Here is a 12,034-nt window from a genome sequence, read left to right on the forward strand (position 1 = left end):
GATTTTTTCTTTAAAACCTTTTTCTTCGGCTAACGCTCACTGTGATTATTGCCATATATTTCATCAATAACCTGTTTTTCTTCTTAAATTCGTAGATTTCTATTAAAGTTGGATACTGCCTTTGTTTTTCGATTTGCCGTATATCTCCGTGATTTTAAGGTTTTTTTATGCCTAAAAGTGTGAATCCTTATAGTCTTGAAACGTTGAGAAATTCGTATCTCTGTACAATTTTGTGCTCTATATCTCTTTTTACCAGAACTTCAAGGCCTCTAAAACAGGGATATTGAAGCTCTTTGTCCGTTCGCCTCAAATCTCGGAATCCAGTAGCCGTTGTAAGGTCTTCAGCTCTCTCTACCAGTTCTTACGGAAGTATGTTGTGCTTTGTAGGATACATGTATTTTGACGAGTCTCATTACTTGTCCTGTTACCATCTTAATACAGAACACGACTTCTAAAAGCTTAATGTTCGATTAAAGAATCGGGATTACAAACATTGAAGTATTTGGGAGTAGTTTGCAAGGGCCAGTCTGTTTTGGAGCTCTTTGGAGTATTTTGCAAGGGCCAGTCTGTTCGAATATCAATTCGGTTGCTTCTTTGATTATATCGTACATTCCTTGAGGGCTTTCTTTAAAATGCTTTACAACTTTGGCCAGAAATATCATTTCCTTGAGAAGACGCAGGCACTCAGCTTTGTTGGCATCAACTTCTTGAAACCTCTCCACCATATTTCCTATTACAAAGAGACCTGCACCAACCAATTGTGCCATTCCCATACCCTGGAGGACACCGTTTACAGCTGTCTTGACCGCGTCACCGGGAATAACATCTTTCTGAAATATGATCAAATAAAGAATTTAGATGATGGACACGATCCTCGAATTTCACAATATGAATAAAACAGTTTACGAATCAAATATTGTCAAATTATAAAGGTCCAAGTTTATTACGCACAACGACATTGATTCCCTCTGATATGAACTCTTTCAATTTTAAGAATGTTTTGGAAGCAGTGGGCCAATATCGTTGAAGCCCCTTTGTTTTCGGCGGTTTTCTCCTTTCCTGCCACAAAAGGAAGAAAAATTTCATTCATTCTGTCGTTTTCGTTTTTTTCAATGTGCAGGCGTGAATACAAAATGTCAAATATATATATAGTGATGAAGTTTACCTGGATGATGAGTTGCAAGTGCTGGGATATGTGCTCAATAAGACCGTCAAGATCCACCTCCTCACTATCTCCTTGGGGCGCAGCCGCATCTTTATTTACGTTGGTAATAGAGGAAGACGATATCGGAGCAGAGGAGCTGCCTTTCTCCAGGTTGAGTAGAGGAAGAGGTACCAGTTTCTGGAACGGTGGAAGATGAGGAGGACGCTCCAACTGATGGAGGAGGCACCACCTTCACAACGGTAGAAGAGGAGGCGTCTTGATCGGCAGAAGGAGAAGAAAAGGACGGCTCAATACTTTTGCCTCGGGCATTAGATGTTGACGTTGATGGGGGGATTTGATCAGGATCAGGATCAGGCCGTGTTGCAACTGTTGGAGAAGCAGCGCCTAATGTATCAACAATATCTGTGGAAGAAGCATTTGCAGGGGTGGAAGGCAGAGGGGTGTTTCTCCCTGAAAAGCAAGAAAAACAGCAACAGCAGTTGTGTATCTTTGTCATTGTTGGTGGAACAAGGTTACGCTGGAGGCTGAGGATGAGAGTAGGAAAAACAAAGAACGATGAGAGTCCAAAGACTGAAATTTGGAAAGTATGAGTTCTATGAATTCACTCACTACAATTTGTTATGAATAGCGATTGTTAAGAGCTATATAGACACGTTCAATCCAGTTGTTTGCCAGTCACGAATTCCAAGGGTGGAAATTGAGTTTTAGACTGCTAGTATTCCATAAAACTAAGGGTCTATGCTGAGCTTTAGACTCTGCACTTGTTAATATAACGGGGGTTTTTACAATGGAATTTTCAATAACTCGGAGCTGTGTTTTATGGCAGGCTGAATATTTCCGGCAGCTTCTTAAGCCGATCACGTAGATTTTTCTGCTCGTCTGTAGGTTACTGCGCGCTGCGGGCGGCGGGTTGATTCCGGGAATCGACCTGCTGCCAGTCGGGCGGGGCGGGGCGGCCCGGGGGTGGCGCTGCGCCGTAACAAGAAGTTAAAAAGGTTTGCGTGGAAAACCTGAGGAGGAAGTGCAGGATTTGTCAACAAACTTTTTCCATATCAGGATTTGTAAAAAGTTGTTCATACGAATGATATTCTTGCAGGTATGATTAATAATAGTCTTGAGTTGCGTAGGCTAATTATTAGTTTTCATATTGAGTTTCGTAGGCTCACACTCACCCTTCCATGAAATATCTGATAAAATCCTTACAAATGTCTGTTTAGAGTATTTAGTTTAATCTATGATGTATTTTGCATATTTAAACTCATGTAGATAAAAGGAAGCGACCGATTTCATGATGCAGTTGCCACTGCAAAATCTTACCGATGCAGATTTTCTCAATAAACTTTTTCCAAATAACGAGCGCTTGGAGGACACAATGAATCGCATGTCAGTTGAATTTACCAAAGAATTCAAACGTTTCTAGCAATTGTAGTATGTGTGAATGCATGTAATCCAAAAGATTAAGACGAATATGCTATAATATTTCCCTTTCAATCAAGATTCATCTTAATCAGCATGTATAAAGACAAGACGAGCTGTTGGATCATGCACGCAACCTTCTACCCTGAAAAGGAGACCCACCATTGTTATCATGACCTCTTGAATGGGTACGTCATATCAATAAGGCGGCGTCAAGAAATACAATCGTGTTGACTGCAAATAACTTTTTTCCGTTTAATGTATAGTGCTACATGGAGTGCAAGTATTACTATCTAGGAGGTGGAAAGGTAATAGGAAAACGAGTATACCACCTTTTATACCTAACTTAAGCTCTAATACCACCTGATCTGAAAATGGGGCACATAGGCTTCTTGTCTAACTTACAAGAACCTCTCCCACTTCTAAAGCTTTAAATATTCCCAAGTCTGATTGATTAACCAATACGTTATTAAAAATACTTGAAAATATAGGGGTATGCTGGTATTTGTTTTTAACTGATTATATGCTGTAATAAATGTGCTCAAACTGATATATAAATGCATATAATAGTAAATAAAGCAACAGAGACAATGCAACAATAAAACACACAGAGAACAACAATATTAATTAGGAGTTCACCCTAAACTCTTGGGTTACGTCTCCATGAGCTCTAGTCAACTCAACTAGGCTCTCTGGGATTATGGTAAAGTCCTTTTACAAGCTCTTGGCCCAACTCCACTGTTTTACATAGAAGCAATTGGTTTAGACACCATTTTATCCCTGGCTCTTGAAGCTCTCGACTTTCTAGCTCTCGGCTCTCGCTTTGTCTCTTAGCTCTAGCTCTTGGCTTTGGCTCTTGGCCCTGGGCCTGGCTCTGGCTCTTGGCTCTGTCTTCCTCGGCTCTCTATCAGTTTACAGCCCTCTGGCTTTCCACTTGAACTCCAAGTGACTCCCTTGGTTGTGTGCGCTTCAGATTTTTCTTTCTGCACTGCTCTCTTTCACCTTAGCTTCCTGCTTTGGCTTAGCCTTCTGAGCTCCTGTCTCAGTGCTGCCTATGATCGGTTTCAACAACACTCTAACAACCTGTTCTGTTTCTAACATTCATGGTTTTTAAAGCCAATTGGAATTGCCTGTTCGTTTCCTCTTCTCGGGCTCACTGGCTCCCAGCCTCTGTATGCTCGAATCCCCTTCTAAGAGTTAGCAATCATGGCATAAGGTCTCCAGGGAAGGTGGCCACATGTTCCATAACGTAATGGACTATCTATGCCCTTGAAATACCAAAGATGGTCATTCTCGGCTTACATAGGAAATTACGTAGAAAGCTTGTAAAAATCTGCCCAAACACGTCTATCGGACTTCAAAAATCATGAACTCCACCTTATTTTCCATCGGGTCTGCCTTTCAAATCACTATCGCATGTCACAAATGCCCTATGCTGTGGTCTCCTTTTGTATCTTAAAGATACATTAAACATTGAAAAATCCTATAAAAAAGGCTTTATGGCGGACTTGAAATGTTTATGCGGTGGCATTACAACCCTTTCGGGTCCGGTCGCATTGCATCAGTGCATATCTATACATGAACCGCTCCATCGCATTACTCTGACGCGATGTTGTGATGCGATTGATTACAATCGCATATTGCATGGACCCGAGGTTCCCATATGGCATGGCTGATGTTGACGTCAATTGCAATCCACCGATATCGGCGATCGCAATATCGCTCAACACTGTGGTCCCGCCTTTGCCTCGTGGCATGGCCACCACCGATGCCGATCCGCCGATATCGGCGATCAGCATATCGCTCAGCCCGGTCCCACCTTTATGTTATATGTGCATGTGCGTTCCTCCGCCCCGATTTTTCGAGGATCAGCAATCGGGGGTGATTCCCCTTTTTACTTAAATCCGCCGTTGACCTCCTCTAATGTGATTTTCTCCCTAAAGACTTTTAGGCCATTTTTAAAGGATTTTGCCTCTTTTTCTAAGGAACAAAGGGCATCTTCTTTGAGCGATAACTTCTGCATCCTAGGTCCATTTTTTCCCATTCAAGTTGTAGCAGATTCAGAACGAGACAATCTCTGCAATGGGACTATTTCCAGGAACTTCGTTGGAATTTCATTCTCCTCAATGACGACCACTTAGACTTAGGAGTCTATCCAAAATCCATTTTGGATCACTAACTCCCTCTCCCTCACTATAAATCCATTCTTCACTTTCCTCAATGGGTTGGTCTTTGCTTTCCCGCATTCCTATGCTAAAACTGTGCCTAAATGTTGTCCATCTAACCAAGTAGAAGGGGTGCTTGAATGGTCTTGGCATGGACCTGAGAATCCACTAAAAAGAAGGTCTCCAAAATCAAGACAATGGTTGTATGCTTCCCCAGTGGAGTTGTCATTTTGTTGTGAAGATAAAACCCTTCTGTGGACATAAGTGATCTTTCTAGTCCTATGAGAGGATCTAGAAACAAACTAGACAAAATAGTGCAAAACTCTCCTAGTTTATGTTGAAAAATGCAAAGTGAGAGAGAGAAACCTACCTCACTCTGATGCTAAGCGCTCAACCTTTGATGATGATCTTGATCTCTTAGCTTCGAGGCTCTCTCCTCGCTCTTCCTTGAATCCAACTACTTGCAAGAGAGATCAAAAATCAACAAGAGATACAAGAGCATACATAGTATAATTCAAACATAAACTACATTACAAATCAAGGAGCATCATGCTGAATGAAAAAATATTTAGAAATTTATGCTAAGTAAACACCAGATGTACATATTAATGAATCAAAATCGGAAGCATACAACCATTGCCTTGGTGTTGGAGACCTCCTTTGTAGTGGATTCCCAAGTCCAAGTCAAGACCATTCAAGCACTGTTTCTCCTTAGTTAGGTGGGAAATATTTAGGCATAGTTTCAACATAGAAATGCAGGCAAGCAATGAACATCCAATTGAGGAAAGTGAAGAACATGTTTATAGTGAGGGAGAGGGAGTTATAGATCCATGAAAGGGGATAGAAGGTCCTTATCCCAAAGGTAATATCCCTAAAGGTAGTATCAAGGCCTCTAAATGGGATTACTCGACCATATCTTCATCCAATAACTACCAACTTGTCATTCTCGAGTTTTCTATTAAGAGAAAATTTTGCTCCATTTTTGGAGAAATTGCCTGAAGAGGACCAACGCAAATTGTCCTAGCGAAATTCGCGTTGCCAGTGCTAGTCACTAGTTAGACAAAAGGTTACCAGCAAATATTTTCCTACTAAAAGTAGCGCTAAACTTGCAAATTAGCATTTTTCACAAGTTTTTCCATAATTGCTTCAAGACAATGGTTATTCATCTCTTCAGGGATGTGTTGAGCATATAATTCATGGTGAATGAGTTTACACATCTTTCATCACTTTATGACATTTGTGATGACAGTGGCACAAAGGATGACACTTTGGGTATGGAGTTGGGAATGTGACAAAATACTCTGTAACAATAGCATCGAGCCCATTCCAAATGAAATGAGTAAGAGTAGGATCAAGTTCAACATTCGTAAGATGTTTCTTTCTCAGCCTTTCCAACTTAATTTTTTCAATAACGATTTTGAAAGTATTTGGTATTCCATATGCATCCTTCTTCGACATCTTTAATGAAATTAACAAATATATCTATAAGTGATAAAATTAAAAAGGTTTACATACGAATAAAATGAATATAAAAAACAACATACCTTTTTGAATGCAAGATAAAAATATTTAAGCGTTGTTGTAGAACTTGATTCTGGGTAGTTGCGTACAACATCATCCCAACTCTCTTCATTCAAGATTTTAATCATATGTTCTTTTATTTTGAAATAACTCTTATGACTGAATAAATAAATTAAAAAATGTTAATATAGTGATATGTATAACAAATAATACCAACAAAAATATGTTGTATTTAAAAGAAAATTATAATCCAAGAAAAAGTAAAAATAATTCAACAAACTTACTTTTGAAATTATGAGCACATTTCATCCAATAACAATTTACCTGACTTCACACGACATAGTATTGATTTGATTAGTTTGTCATCCTTCACTCCGTGTGATTTTCTCCAAGGTGTGATAGTCATATCATCTAGAATTTGCTTCATTTAAGGACCTGTCTTATTGTTGGTACATATAATATGTTTATACTTTTTAACCTTTTTATTTTTTATGGAAATATTCTCCCACGTGTCGAAAACCTCATCAATCAATTTCCATATCTCCTCAGATCTAAATGTCAACTAGAAAATTTTATCCATGCCTTTGAATAAATTTCAATTTATTTTTCCACCTTTTGAATTTATTTTATCCTCAATTTGATAACCTATTTCCATAACATTCCTTCCAAAAACTTAGATTGAATTTTGTCTTATCCCCACCACATTTTTCTACAAATTCATTATGAATAACTCTGACCCTTTGGATGAAAGTCATAGATATTCTATAATCATTATCTGCATTATGATCCCATGCTAGTAAATTTGCTTCTGTTTCTATTGAACTAGCATAAATGATTGTTTTGGAGAATTTGGTATCTACGGATAAATACTAATTCCCTAGATAAGTAGCCATATATAGAACAATAGTTTAAAGTATTTTAGTCTTTCCCTATAAGCAATAGACAAGATGAGAAGATGAGAAGACCTACTTGTAGTTTCACTTTCCTCTCGTCTCCTTCGTATCGATCTCGTCGCTTCTTCCCATACTTAATACACTTGAGAAGTACCTGTAAACACAATAGAAAGCAAAGAATCGATCAAAGCAAAATATCTATTGAATATAAGTGAATGGAATTAGATACATCTCACACATATAAGCATTATAAAACAACACAAACATATGGGAGAAAGGTTCAAACAATTTATTAGATAGAAGAAGGAATTACAACCATTGTGTTTGATTCAAATTCATTCCTCTAGCTTGGATCCCATCCACATCACATCAAAAGCATGAAAAACACGTAGCATTACAAGATTTGCTTCAAAGCCAAATCTCACAGCAACATTATCTCTTTACAATTCAACATAATCCAACCCCTTAGTCACTTAGATGAGTGGTCAGTTTATAGGAAGTTGAAGGAGGTTTTGTCATAAATGGTGGCATTAAATGGCCTTCCATACTTAGAATTAGTTCCATGGAGGAAGGGATGAGAGGATAGGATGCATCTTAACTCATTCCTCATCCATTTTAGAGCTCATAGGAGTTGATAAGTGAGGGAACCTTCTAGATGACTCCAAAAGATAAGAATATTCCCCAAACCCTGTGTGAATTTCGCTCAATCTCGCCTACCGTGGATGAAAGGAAGCCTAAGTGCTCTGTAGAGAACCCTGGCATGGACTTAACTACTCTGTAGCGCACCCTTACATGGGCCTACCTGTGCTGGTCCCTCTAGAGGCTATTTTTGGGTGCCTTCAAGTCATGAAACAGTTTGGGAAGGAGGCAGTCAAAGGGGTGACTTGTTTAGAGCATGTAGCAACTAAAATTACGGTTTGATGAGCCCTAAAACACTGATATGAATGATGGGATTGATGTGCCCAAATGGATCTATAATAGCTGCCCCCTAAAGCATGAAGTTGTAAAATTTCCATTGTCGAATGAAATGCTTTACGATGTGATGAGGAGGTATTGAAGTGGAAGGTGACCTACATCAATTACAATACATATATCATGATATTTGATTTTACATGAATTGCTGAGGGAAGGAATACCCATGCTCATCTTATAAACTTTCATTACACGTACATAAATAGTCATCTACAAATATAGACCCATGATTGGAATGACTATCAATGTAAAGCCATTGTACATATGATTTAGTACTCCTGAAATTGCAGCTCGAATGGATGCAACTAGATCCAGGGTCTTCTATCTCATTCAATCGTTTGCTCAAGTACGAGTCTAACCATGTGAATATATGATCTGAAGTCGAACATGGGAAGACACCATTTGATTAGCAGCCATTGATGTAAGCTATTAACAAACGCAAGAGAAATCACCAATAATGATAATGATCCTCAATGTATTGTAGTACATTTTGCATGGTGTGAATGGATGATTTGATGTCGAACACCACACAAAGTCTTTCGGTCGAAAGTCATTGATGTAAACCTATCGCCGGAAGCGATAAACCTGCCATTGATGTATGCAAGTCTCAAGGTATTGGAAGGGTGTTTCTAAGTCAACTTCTTGAATAATGTGCTGATTTCAACAAGAAGCGACTCGTCGTAGGAGGGCCTTGATGTATCCCACATCAACGGCACGAAATGAAAGCTAGTCAATGGGGAAAATTCTGCCTTCACGCGGGAAACAAATCACCAAAAGGGTTGAAACAATAGCTCCCATGTCATAAACATAGTCATGCCCAAGAAGTAAATTGTAATCTAAAGGGCCCGGGACTACCATCACATTCAGCAAAACAATTTCTCCTCCCAAAGTAATAGGCAACTGAGGAAGGATCCCTAATGGTTGACTGGTTCCTCTGTTAAAAGCCAACATATTCTGGGTAACAAGAACAAGAAGCAGCGAATCGAGCGCTTACCAAGAAGTGGAGTAAAGGATACTCATGCTCCTTTATCTATAATAGTGCCAGATACAATCATATCACAAACCTGTACTCTGATCTGGAAAGGTATGTAAGAAGGAAGACAGAATCTTGCCAGTTGATTCCAATCAAAGGAAGTGACCAGACTACTTGGAGGGGGTACCATAAGAATGGGAGAATTATCCCCTTGAGTTACGATATCATAAGGATTTTCCTCCTGTCTTGATGGAACAGGAGGGTTGCCCCCAAGCTCATTGGAATCTGAAGAAACAAAAAGAACTTGAGTGGTATCATATTCACTCTCTTCAGGAAAGGTACGATTAACTGAAGGTGAAATCGAGTCAACTGTTTCCTTGACCTATTGATTTGGGTCACGTATATACTCATAGGATTCACTTTTAGAGAGAGTGGGTTTGATCGACAGTTGATTTTGGTCAGACAATTCATCAACTAGTGAAGGATTAAGGGAGATTCTCCTGTAACCAGATGGAAGTTGTTGCGGTGAAGCAGGACAGTTATCCAACACCTTTTTGGCTTCGTTTAGATAGGGACAAAGGTGAATGGGGTGATTCCCTTCACATAACCTACAGGGAAACTTAACTTCACCCTTATTTCCATGAACTTTACTACCACTAGTTGATGGTGTGTCACCAACATGATCTCCAGAAGTTGATGGCACAAGATGATGTGAACGAGAAGACCATTCTTCTAGGATCTGAGGAATACCATAACAATTTCAAAGAAGATGGTCTCATGCACAAAGTTTGCATGGATATAAAACTTTGTGAGGCTTGATGGATGGTTTCTGATCAGATGTTACATTCAAAGCAATGGTTGCTTAGTTGCCCCTTTGCTAAATTTTCTTCTTCTTTTTCTTCTCCCCTTTCTTCTTCTTCTTAGCCACAGGGTTACTAGTACCAATACTTTCACCAGGCAAAGAGGAAGAAGGGGAGGAAGAAACAACTGAGGAATAAGGCAAAGGGTCAACTTTAGGTTCAATTGGAGGTCTATTTTTTCTAGTTGGAGGTGTACTCGATTACAGAGAAATCATGACATTTTGAACCAAGGAGGTTGAAAACAACCATACTGGCAAGCCAATAATAAATCACAGAAGGGACAAGGTAGCCATATAAGGAGCACCAATATTTCCGAAAGGCGGAAAAGGACTAGGATTCCCATCAAAAGGAATTCCTTGATCGGTGGACTCCGGATTTGTTGCCATATGTTTCAACCTAAGATCAACTAAGGAGTGAGTGTGGAGGATTTTATCTGCAGTCAATTAATTTTATTTTAATCAAATTAACATAACAAAACAAAAAATGGATAATTTAGGCAAAAGGTTTACCAAACAACTATGAATTGCAGAATACCTCTTGGCGAACCCAGAAATACAGGCATGCAATCTCTTCCAATGTTGTGTTCGGTGTATCACAGTACAAGGTGACCAAATCAGTTACCTAAGGATGGATAGCAACCTATTGTTTTCCTCCCATATATACCAGAAAGTACGTGGTGGCCCAATCCGTATAAGCATTGTCTAATGCAAAACTGCACAATGAGAGCATTCCCATATACTTTACATACTGTAACACTGCCCTATATACCCGAAGGTACATGGATGAGCTAAGATATACTCATGTACGTGGAATGAGGTATCACACTCAGGATGTATTGCAGAAAAGTTAGCGACAACTTCTTTGTTTTTCGATGCTAGAACATGTCTCTAGCCTAGAACCACTAAATGCTTTTTATTAGGTGACAATGCTCCATTAGGTAAATTCAGATGAATTTTAAGTTGATCTTCTTTAGAATTTGCCTTTCAAGGTTCACCACGTGATGTATGTTTGAAATTCCTAAAATGAAACTAATATGATAAGAACTATTTTCATTCAATTGAACAATGAAAAATTTAGCTAGTAGGGATAGAGCAATCAAATCTTTGACAAAGAGCAAAGAGCATATCTAATGCAATTTCCCTAGCTATTCCTTTAAAGCATTCAAAAAATACAATATGAAAGATGCAAGTTTTTATTTTCAATTCCCTTAATGTTATGATGAACAAAAAAGCAAACTAATGCACACACAATCAATCAATCTTTAACAAGAATGAAGACTTTACGACAGTTTTGTTTCGAAGGAAAAGAAGACTTTTACGACACTTTCTTTTGAACAAAGATTAATCAACTATATTCTAAATTTGACTATAGACTGATAATGACAAAGAAAACATTTAATAAATATTAATCAATCAAGTCAAAGTAGGGCTAGATAAGGATACAGAAAGTTTTTCTCTGAGCCATGAGATATATTGATCAATCAACAAGCAAACAAACTGAGAAAAGTTGGCAAAAACACATTCCAATGGTGGGAAACTGACCCTAGGAGGATAAAAACAACCTTGAATGGGAGATAGTGTGCTTCAGAGCACTGTCCCTAAGCCAAGGGTGCTCTGCAATGCACTATCCCTCACAAGCCTGCGCTGGTGATAGTGAGCCATTTGAAAAGGCAATTTGACACTATTTTAACCAAATTTTCAATGCAAAAGAGCTGAAATACAATCAATGAACACAAGTAGGGTTTGCAAGGATGTCCTAGGAGGTGGATAGGCTACTATTAAAGAGGATAATCCCCAGCGAGTCACCAATTTGATTTGGAGAATTTGTTATCTACGAATAAATACTAATTCCCTAGATAAGTAGCCATATTAGAACAATAGTTTAAAGTATTTTAGTCTTTTCTTATAAGCAATAGATAAGATGACAAGATGAGAAGACCTTCTTGTAGTTCCGCTTTCCTCTCGTCTCCTTTGTATCGATCCCGTCGCTCCTTCCCGTACTTAAGACGCTTGAGAAGTACCTGTAAACACAATATAAAACAAAGAATCGATCAAAGAAAAAGATCTATT

At 38.7% G+C, this 12,034-nt stretch overlaps 1 long non-coding RNA gene across 1 annotated transcript; it reads right to left on the reverse strand.

The window, feature by feature from the left end:
* Positions 1-713: 713 nt before the first annotated feature.
* On the reverse strand, positions 714-1,764 carry LOC149257356 (uncharacterized). The gene is made up of 3 exons (XR_016245945.1): positions 1,166-1,764; positions 952-1,059; positions 714-830 (listed from the first exon to the last, which is right to left on the reverse strand). It is a non-coding gene; the product is annotated as an uncharacterized LOC149257356 (long non-coding RNA).
* Positions 1,765-12,034: the final 10,270 nt, after the last annotated feature.

Source organism: Pinus tabuliformis, chromosome 6 (assembly GCF_031772625.1).
Source record: "Pinus tabuliformis cultivar Carrire ecotype Pingquan chromosome 6, CPIR1, whole genome shotgun sequence".
Classification (NCBI taxonomy): Eukaryota; Viridiplantae; Streptophyta; class Pinopsida; order Pinales; family Pinaceae; genus Pinus; species Pinus tabuliformis.